Source organism: Cupressus sempervirens, chromosome 5 (genome assembly GCF_028749045.1).
Source record: "Cupressus sempervirens isolate cs-2001-9-10 chromosome 5, ASM2874904v1, whole genome shotgun sequence".
In the NCBI taxonomy this organism is placed as follows: Eukaryota; Viridiplantae; Streptophyta; class Pinopsida; order Cupressales; family Cupressaceae; genus Cupressus; species Cupressus sempervirens.
The window spans coordinates 786,152,335-786,163,755 of NC_143122.1; positions in this window are offsets into that span (position 1 = coordinate 786,152,335).

Sequence of the window (11,421 nt, forward strand, 5' to 3'; positions counted from 1 at the left end):
TTTCCATGTCTTTTGTTTCCTCATATATGCCTTCTTACCACCACGTCCCTTTTTCATATTCAAATATCCCTTCTAACAATGATTTCAATTTGATTTGAATGCTTCTTAAAAGATCCTTCTTCTTCCAATAATATCTTTCAAAATATTTCCAATGTATTTTCTATTATTGTTTCTTCCATCAATTCTACTACCAATAGTTTCAATCAAACTATGTCCTCTTCGTAACAACAAATTTCTTCTTTGACTCAATCAAAGTTTAATATTCCTACTTGTGATATTTCTCATTCTTTTTCCTTGGATATTATTTGAGTTGTTATCTCACAAAGTATTGATGGTCCTCATCTTAAGATGTATGATGGTAATGGTGATATACTCACTCATGTGAAAACTTCCAAACTTTGTGCATTGATTTCTCTCATGACCACATTTTCATGAGTAAGTTTTTCTCTAAGACCTTCCACAAAAAATATTTGCAATGGTATTTTTATTTTCCTCTATCTTCTATTTATTCCTTTTGTAAACTTGCTAATGGTTTCATTCAAAAAAATAAAAAAAATATTGGTTGTTAGATTTCTTTGATTGATTTGATGCATTATAAACAAGATGTTGGAAAAAAAGATAGTTATTTTATTGGTAGATTTAAACATATGCATGCTCAGACTTTTTATCCTATGCCTAATGTTGATATACAATGTACTTTTGTTTCTAATTTACAAAAAAACACATTAGCAATAAGATTATCCTTAATTTTCTTTCTTCTCACAATTGTGTGTAGTGCTTCATCATTGGCAACTTCAAGTGAGTCAATTCGAGAGTAAAACTCCAATGGATCATGTTCCCAATGATAAGAATGAAATTGTATCCAATTTCAAAAAGTTTCATAAACCTAAAAATAATATCACGATCAAAAAATCACTTAACATTATAGATGTACAAGTTGCACCATCATCCAAAGGTGTAGTCCTTTAAACTCTATCTTTGAACCTTATCATAAATTTACTCCACTTTTTGAATCATTTTGTAATGTGATGTTGGAGTTAGTGTTGGTCCATACAGTATTGATTAACTTCAAACTTTTACTTATAACTTGTTTGCTAACACACATGTTGATGCATTAACTTCTAGGAGTCGTAACTTTTGACTCAGACTTGGGTTTTCTCTCAAATTTTTATTTAGGAGGAGTTTGATGGTTTGAAAATTGAGCTTGACTCAATTATGTCTATGAAAATTTATTTTCAAGTCTCAGAAAATCCATTTACACACCCAAAAATTTGTTTCTGTAATCTTTGAAATTGGGATAAAACCTAAGAGAACCTCTTTAAAGCTCCCATTCTCACAATGTTGAGCTCCAAGTAGGATATATTCTCTTAGGTACTCCCTTCTCTTCATCTATCCACTTGGAATCTTCTCCTTGTATTGCAATGGCTATATTTCATATTTTGCACCTAATTCTGGAGATCTAGTACCTATCTTGGGATCCCAAAAAGATCTCGAAGGTTCTAAGACCTAGTTGTTAGGGGTGTAGTGTTCCCCTAACTAATAAAGGGCATAGTACACCCCTAATTGGGACCTATTTTGGGTCTCCTCTTCAAGTCTTGTGTCCAAGTACATTTGGGGTGTTAATTCTTAGGTAGGTCAGCCTGCGAGAGTTAGTTAATTTTGAGCTCTATATAAACCCTTCCATTTTCTCCATCTCACATCCATCATCTTCACATGCAAACATCTAGAAGTATTTAAGAACTCAAGCTCTGGATTTCTTCAATAATTCAAGATATTCAAGTTATTTCTCCATTGAAGGTCAAGGATTTATACATTCAAGACATAAAAGGAGTTTATGCTAGGTCTTCTATTGTATTTTTAAATTTAAAATCTCCCTTCATAAGTTAAAGATCCTTTGTTGCATCTTCTACATTCATCCTCTCAAGATCTATATCCTTATACAAGGTAGATTTTAACCACAAACATTAATGAAGTTTTTGGTTTCACTTTGATTTCCTTTCTAGGGTTTTGAAGTTTAGTAAGAGCTATTACATCTACAGACTTGATTATATTCCAAATTTAGGAGCATATTCATAGATTCACATTACTTTAATGTTAAATCTATCACTACTACTTTCTAGAATTCTATCTTTATTTCAATTCAAGGTTAATTCTTAAACTAGGGTTTGACCAAGGAAAATACCCCTCCCCCCCCCACCAATAACAAACAAATAATCTCTTTTTTTTGTATGATTGTGATCTTGGATTGACGAACATGTTACAAATTTAGGCACTCTTTTTTGGCTTTCTTTTAGAATTGTGAAAATCAAATCAGTATCGCATATGGTCAATTAGTGCCACACTGCACCTCTGATTATCCAGTTTTCCTTTGATTATCTAGTTCTCCCCTAATAGATCTTTGAATGATTTTTTGGTTTTGTTCACCTTACATATTTAAGCCTAGATTCTATATTATGGTGGCCTCTTACATCATTCAAAAATATATTTTTAGGTTTTTATTCTACAAGGTATATCATTTCCCCTTTTCCATTTTAATTACAACATTACTTTATTTATCCTTTTGACTAAATCCACTTAAGGTGGGGGTGAGAGGAAAATAAATCAAAGTCATTCATTCTTTTGTCCATTAGGTTTGCATTTGTCCATTAGGTTTGCATTGACACTCTCTCATGTATCAATAAAATCTAGTCAAAAGGGGTGAATCTTGGTCTTTCCACTTCTCATTTATGTGTTGTTGGTCTTCTTCAATTTTCCAACCATACAAAAGGCCAAGTTATAGAATTGGAAATATATCCTTGAAAGTGCCAAAATGTTAGAAGATGAATCTATTAGGTCAAATGTTCAAAGGATTAGTGAGATTATTAAAGGTGTAAAAGGCTTTGGAGGAACAATATCATAGGATGAGGTATGCTACAAAATTTTGAGTTCTCTAACTATTTCTTATGATACTGAGGTGATTGGGATAGAATAGTTTATTCCACTTATGCCTAAATTTAATAGGGAGACTTTTATTGGAAAATTTAAAGCATTTGAATCTTGTAGAATAAAAGATAATCTTCATAGATTTGAATCTACTTTCAAAGCTACTACACATAATGATAAAATGGTACTAACTAAGGGTGCAAGAACTAGTGGTGATTATGCTAGATATTAGGAAAAATAACAGGAAGAAGAAAGGAAAATTAATGAGCTTATTTCAATGAATGTAAAGAGATAACCTAAAAGTAAGAAATCTTTTTCTTGTTGGAGTTACAAATAATTTGGTCATTTTTATGATTAGTGTCCAAAGAGGGAATGAAAAAGTTAAGCCTAGAAGGTCTTACAAGTCAAAGATTCCAAAGGAATTTTGGTATGCCACTGATGATGAATCATTGGCCACTACAAGATGCAAGACATGTTCCAAGGTCAAGTAGGAGTTTAATTTCAGTAGGGAAACTAGGTGATGAGGGTTGCATAGTTACTTTTAATGATAAAAATTAAAAGAATTCAAAAGGTTCCCTTTGTATAGGTCATACTAGTATTTCTACATTAATTATTTCAAAAAAAGATAAATGTTTAGGAATGATTGTTATAGTTCAGTAGGGAGAAAAAAATAATTTGTGTGGATTCTAATATAGAACTATGGTACAACAAACCTTGGCACATGAGTGAGAAAGGTGTGATATTACTTCATTTAAAGAAAATTTTACCAAGTCTTAAATGTTTCAATATGGATTTCTTTGAAAGTTGTGTGTATGGAAAATAAAAGACAATTAGTTTTGTGAAGAGTAGGAAGGAAAAGAAAAATGAATAATTGGAGCTCATGCATACAGACGTATGGGGACTAGCTCATGTATCTTCCCTTGGTGGCTCTCATTATTATGTTACATTTATTTATGATGCAACTAGAAAAGAATGGATTTATTTCCTTAGACATAAACTCGATGCATCTATAACTTTTAAGAAACAAAAATGTTGGGTTGAAAATGAGATTGGTAAAAGGCTAAAATATTTTAGATATGATAATGGTGGTGAGTATTGCATAAATGAGTTTGAAGAATATTGTTCCACTAATGGTATTCATAAGAAAAAAATAGTTCCAAGGACTCTACAAGAAAATAGAGTGGTTGAATGCATGAACAAGACAATAATGAAGTGTTCAAGGAGCATGATGTTACATTCTAGGAAGCCCTTATACATGTGGGTGAAGGCTTCCAATAATATCGCATATTTGATCAATAGAGGTCCCTCTACTCCTTTTGGTTGTGGTATTATAGAGGAAATATATATTGGTAATAAGGTGAGTTATTCTTTTCTCAAAACCTTTGGTTGTGAAGAATTTGCACATATAGATTTTGAAAATAGACCCAAGATGGAAGATAAGTCAAATAAATGTGTATTTTTTGGTGTTGGGAATCTAATGCAAACTAGGTGACTGAGAAGAGGGTAAATTAGGAACCACTTAAAATTCTTTCACTTAATCCACTTTATTAAGTTGTCTAATCTACTTGCTTGCAATAAAATAAAGTTGTAAGGTAACAACACCATAACACAATATTTGGTAACCCAGAAACCCTCTAAGTAGAAGATAAAAGTGGGGTGGGGATGACATTCACAATGCTTCACTACTATAGTAATAAAATTTGCCTATTAAGACTTACAAATGATCACTTCTAATGATCTTACTTGGTTAAGAGTAATAAGGACTGTTAGGTCCACCTTGTGAAAGGATTTATACAATACAATTAAGTATGCACTCTATTAGGAGTTTTTGCAAAGGACTATTAGGTCCACCTTGTTGGGAGATTTGGGACTAATGCACCTATTAGGATGAATCAGTGGATGATCTCTAAAATGTAAATATGATTTTTGATGAAGATCCTATAAGTAAAATTGATCACTTGATTGTGATAGATGAGTCCCTTCCTTTCTTTGTATTTCTTGAAGCCTTCTAGACAATCTACTCTTCCATATTCACTTATATAATTTTCTTCAACTTGTTCACTCACTCTTTGGATTACGAAAACATCTTAAATTATATCCATCAAAATAGTTTTAACATAGGTTAGTTACAATTGTAATGGCCCACTTGGAGATCCTTGGAACAAGGATAGATAAAATCCAAAACAATTTTTTTAAATAACAAGCATGGATTCAAATACATCAACATGCAATTGATCAAAAGATCTCAATAAAAGACTTAACCAAATGATCCATACATCCAATGATCGATAAGAATCACTACTTTCTAACACATTCAACTAACTATAAAAGTTAAACATTTATGAAACCTAGATTCTCTAATATGTCAAAGCCTAGGAAGGTGTGCAATCTTGAAGGGTACTCAAAACACCAATTTATGTTTCCCTAAGATCAGCAAAGATACTCCCTATTTTTTGCATGGGGAAACACAAACCTCTAGGGTCACATGAGAGAATACCTCTTCATATGATGAAGTACCTCATTGTATGTGAGAAATTCCTCTCTCAAGTGAGAGAATGCCAAAATGGCTAGCAAATTGTCAGCAATTGAGACAAAGGCTCACACAAGAGAATGTTTGACCTGACGCAAGAACTCATTGGGCTTCACACAAGAGAATGTATTTTCATGTGAGGAATCCCCTCTTTGACATGAGATTTAATATTAGAAAAAAGAAAAGAAAAAAAGGAAGTGGAAAGTAGAATAATTCCTCTACACCGAGGAGTACTAGATCCACAATATTGAGGCCCAAATACTAGAATGAATGCAAAATGACTAAGCATGCTAGAAAGGATGAATCAACCATCTAATCATATAATCCATAATATCTAGTAAACATGTGGAAAGTAACATCAAAAGGAACATACATGAGCATAAATCAACCATCTCTAAAAATTGAAATAACATAAATCATAGGGAAACATACTCTGGAAGATATGAAGAATCATGTGAGCATCGAGCTCTGGAAATGAATAAGCCAAATTTGTACACTAGTCCCCAATAGTGGTAAAGGTAACTACATCTCCCAACCACATGGAACTGATAGGCCCACTCCCGTCGTGCTGATGGAGATAGTGATTCAACCTCAAACAGACACAAGATAATCATCCAAGGCTAACACTCATGCCAAATAGTATAGAGGACTAAAACCAAGATCATGAGACAATGCAATACAATAGGTCTTGGTCAAACACTCTATGGGACTACTATATAGGAACTCTAGTGGAGAGTATATCACTTGGCATCACAAAGCCCAAGCTAAACATTGTGCAGAAACTCTCCCTCAGGAGGCCATCACATAATGTCCTTGGAAGTTAACTATATAGACACATGCCCTCAAATATATCACCAGGATCGTACCCTCATATCAATTGTCAGGTAATCACATTTTAATTATATTAGTTTTATTACCTAGTAACATATTTAGTTATCACTTATTTAGAAAAATTCTTCATGCTACCTTGTCGAAATGTAACTAGGATAGTGAGAGAAGCCCCTCCACATGTATACCCTATATACCCATGCTCATCACATGATGAGTGCCCATAGGAAATGTAGTTTCCCAACCCAACCCCAATGAACCATAACTCCATCAATGTCACCTAGGAGTTTGGGCCTCAAAAGAACCTGACAAATGCACATGTATGTGCTCATCTGTGGGCACACCAACAACACAAAGATCATAAACAACAAGGGTCAGATGACAAATAGAAAAACCACAAGTATAACAAAATCATTCAACCAAATTCTATTTGGGAGTACAAATTTGGCACAAATCCCAAGGAAATAAAATTTTTCTAGGGTTAGATAGATATCTCTATGCATAATCTAAATCCATGACCTACTTTAGTGCCAAGAAAACTAGAGAAAATTGGGTGGGATGTAAACTGAGGAAAAAACCAAAAATTCCCAAAAAATAAACATTAAAAGTCATTATGCCATTAGATACAAAAAATCACAAATATCAAATAAAGTTTGGGTTCAGAGTTTGTATACAAAAATGAGCAGCATAACGGCCTGAAACCCCAAACCCCCAAGTCCAAAATGCTACAAATGCTCATACCCATCCTACTAGGTAGAGCTAGCATGTAGAAATGGAGGGGAATACTAGTTCTTAGCCTCCAAACAATTTACTACCAAAAATAGACTCTCAAATAGAGCAAAAAATAAAATGGGATAGCTCTACCTCACAATCAAAAGGGCTAAAATATGAATGTGCGTGATCAAATAATTGCCCTATGGTTGCTGCCAAAAATCTTAACAAACAAATGACTGGAGTTGGATCCAACGAGTTCAACCTCATGACAATCCCATGCTATAGCTCCTATAATGAACATAATGGTAAATCCTTCAGAAAGGATTTTAGAATTTTCTCTCCAAATTCCTATTTTGAAAGTGAGAAGTGAGGAAATAATTCCCTTTTGGGATATATATTCACTTTTAAAAGTGGAATATAAAAATTAGGAAATTAACTGAACCACTAAAAAAAACCTGTTCAACCTAGACAAAATTGGGCAATTCAAATTAAATGGAATTCAATAATGACAAAGTTGTTAGGAATTAAAATAATTAAATCAAATATAATTTTTTGTTAAACTATTATATCACAAAAGTCCTTAATAACTTTCACGATAAATGTGAACCTCTAAATGAACATACACATTTATGGGTGTAATCATATAATGAAAATGAGTATATATTTATTAAATCACCAAAGGGTTTAATTAATCAATTAAATAAGATACATTGACCATATAGGGATGACATTGGCTAGGTAAGAACAATGGAATCAATAACTCCATGTGCCACTATCGAGGATATAAATCCTACACACTAAACAACACGATCAAGTGCAATTCATATAATAATATAGCCAAAGTGATAAATACATTAAATCACATTAAATAACCATTTAGTTTTTGATTAGATAAATAGGTTTTATAGGGATCTTGAAACCCAAAAGTAATTACATAACTATGGCTGATAATAAGCAATTAAAGTGCATTAAAAAAAAAACAGGTCTCTTGGCTAATAATAAGCATAAAGCCCAGCCAAAAACAAAGGCTGATGAAAAGGCTAGTAGAACATCCAAACAAAAAGCTAGGATAAGAAAAAACCAACAAAAAATAGTAGACATCTTAAATAACTATTTAGTTAATCATATTAAAATCATCTATTTAAATCACTCACTCCATCATAAAACATCACAAAGAAAGAATGAAGTAAATGATGATAGCATCAAATCCAAGTATCCAAAATCCAATAAGTCCATCATATAATCATAAACAAAATATATATCTGAATACAAAATAACTAGATATCATCATAAAGCATCATGTCACGTTAATAAGCATCATCATGCAAATATGACCAAATTGGATAACATAGTATCTAACATCTATGATACTAGTAATCAAAATATAATATCTAATGATCATGTCATCTCAAATGTCCTCAAACCTTAGTATACAAGTATCTCTCAAATCCAAAACATAACAAGGTAAAAAATGCAAACACGAGAGGCACTACAACAACATAATTATTTCCCAAAATAGTCACCAAGTCATCTTAGTGCAAGAACTTGGGTCCAATGACTTACTTGGGCAATGCTAAATATACTTAGGCACCACTATCACCTTGGCCAACTATGGCATTCAGTTGATATTGGATGCTCAATTCATATTAATCACTTGATAGACACTTCTGACTCAGTTTGCACACTCTTCTAGCTAGCTTACTATTCTAGAAATCTCTTCTAACTTGGTTCTCATTGGAGCTCGGTAAACACTATCAACTCAATTGACACTATAACTTGGTGCGAACTATCAAAACTGTTGGCACTGCTTACAAGGTTAGCACTTTTTGCTTGATTCTTTTGTGCACTCGATTAACATTGCACGTTGGATACTTTGTTACAAGTATCTTTCCTTTATGACTAAGTATTTTGACACTAATTGATAATATATCTTGCAATGAGATTAACAGTTGGATATGGAATTGATGAGTTCAGTTATAGGGTTTGGGATTTTGAAAATCATAAAATTGTAAGAACTTGGGATGTTATATTGAATGAGAAATTATTGTAAAAATATTTGTTGCAATAACATGAGAAGAAAGAAAATGATTATGTAGTGATGGATAATACTCAAAAGGATGATGTTCCAGCAATTCCATATGCTTTGTAATAACCACAACAAAAAATACCACACACCCTAGTGATTGTTAAATGGTCAAAAGGCTAAGTAGACCTCCACAAATATTTTCTCCCTCTTTGTACTCTATTTTATTAATAGGTGTTAGTGAGCCTGAATGTTATGATGAAGCTATGTAGGTGAATAGAAAGATTCAGTGGGAGTTTGTAATGATAGAAGAAATGGACTCCTTGCCAAGAAGTCAGACTTGGGATTTATATAAGTTGCCTGTAGATAAAAGGACTTTATAGAATAAATGATTTTATAGGTTAAAAGAAGAGGATGGAGGTAAGAATAAAGTGAGGTTAGTTGTAAAAGGATTTACATAGAAAAAGGGCATTGATTTTGATGAGATATTTTATCCTATTGTTTAAATGACTTCTATTCACATTGTTAAAACAAATTTTCATCATGGTGATTTGGATGAAGAAATATATATGGCACAACTTCAAGGATTTAAGGTCAAAGGTAAGAAGAATTTAGTTTTTAGATTGAAGAAAAGTTTATATGGCTTGAAGAAAGCACCTCAGCAATGGTATCTTAAATAAAAGTTTTATGCATGAGCATGGATACACTAGGTGTCATTTAGATCATTGTGTTTATTTTAAGAGGTTGGATGATGAAAACTACAATATTTTATGTTTATATGTTGATGAGATGCTTGTAGATGGGTCTAACATGGATCACATTAAGGGGTTATAATAATAATTAGCGCATTCATTTGGTATGAAGAATTTGGGGACAATAAAATAAAACAAATCCTTAGTGTGAAAATTTGTAAAGATAGAAAGAATAGTAAATTGGCATTATCTAAGGCTAATTATATTTAGAAGATGTTGCAATGTTTCTCTATGGAGAAAACCAAAGTTGTCAACATACTTTTTCTTGGTCATTTAAATTTGACTAAGGAGATGTGCCCAAAGACACAAGAAGAGGAGGCTAAAATGTCTAAGGTACCTTATGCTTTAGCTATAGGAAATTTAATGTATGTTATGGTAAGTATTAGGACATATATTGCATATGCAGTGGGAGTTATTAGCAGGTATATGAGTCATCTTGGGATTGAGAATTGCAATGCGGTCAAATAAAGTCTTAGATATGTGAGAGGAACATCCAACAAGTGTTTACACTTTGGGGGCTCTACTACTAATTTACAAGGAAATGTTGGCTTGAATTTGGTAGGGGATCTAGATACTAGGTAAAGTGCTATAGGATATGTTTTTACTATTGGTGGGACAACAATGAGTTGGATTTATTAGTTGTAGAAGGTAAATGCATTATCCACTATAGAGGAAGAGTATGTTGCTACTACAAAGGAAACCAAGAAGATGATTTGACTTCAATTCATCATGGAGGATTTGGGACACCCTCAGTTGGAAAATTATTTGTTTATAGATAGTTAGAGTTTGACTTATCTTGGAAAGAATTATGCTCTCCATTCAAAGAAAAAACACATATAGTTGTAGTACCACTTCATTCGGTCAATTTTGGATGATGAATAGTTAAAAATAGAAAAAATACCTACAAATGATAATCCAACATATATGTTTACAAAGTTAGTTACATTAAGGGAGAAGTTGAACTCTTCAGCTTTAGTTGGTCTTCTAGATTAAATAGAAAAAAATAAAAATAGAGTCCAAGTGGGGGATTATTTTTGTTAATCCCTAAGTCATGGTGTCTATTAGTGTCAAACACTTAGTCATTCAAAAGGCAAGATTATTTGGTCATCAATATGACCGAGTCATCCTATATAGGCCATGCTAACTATTGAAGACTTATAGATATTCCAAGTCATCTGTCAAGCAGTAGTTATTGCCAAGCCATCTAATGGTTGCTGAGTACTCTAGTGATTTTTGAGTTTGTCAGGGATAATAGTTGGCACCGAGTGATGTAGAGGCCAAGTTATTCATTTCATGCTAAGCATGGGCTGAGGGACAACATGATGAAAACTTTTATGGTGCATGTAAGTGTGATGTGAGTGTTGAGTAACATAGTTTAACACATTTAATTAGAATGACACTAAATCTTATGTTAACCATTTTTATTGAGCTTGAAGAATGTTTTTAAGATCAAGGAGGTAATCAAGGAGGTAATTACATGTTCAAAGGAATACCATTAATCCCTAAGTAAGGAAATCCATCAACTAGAAAAATGCAAGGACTAAGCAAAAAAAGGATTGATTCTAGATCATTGATTTGGATCTAGACGGTTCACCAAAACATCTATCTAAGGAGGGTTTATGACCTAGTTTGAATTCCTAAGTTTATGGGTT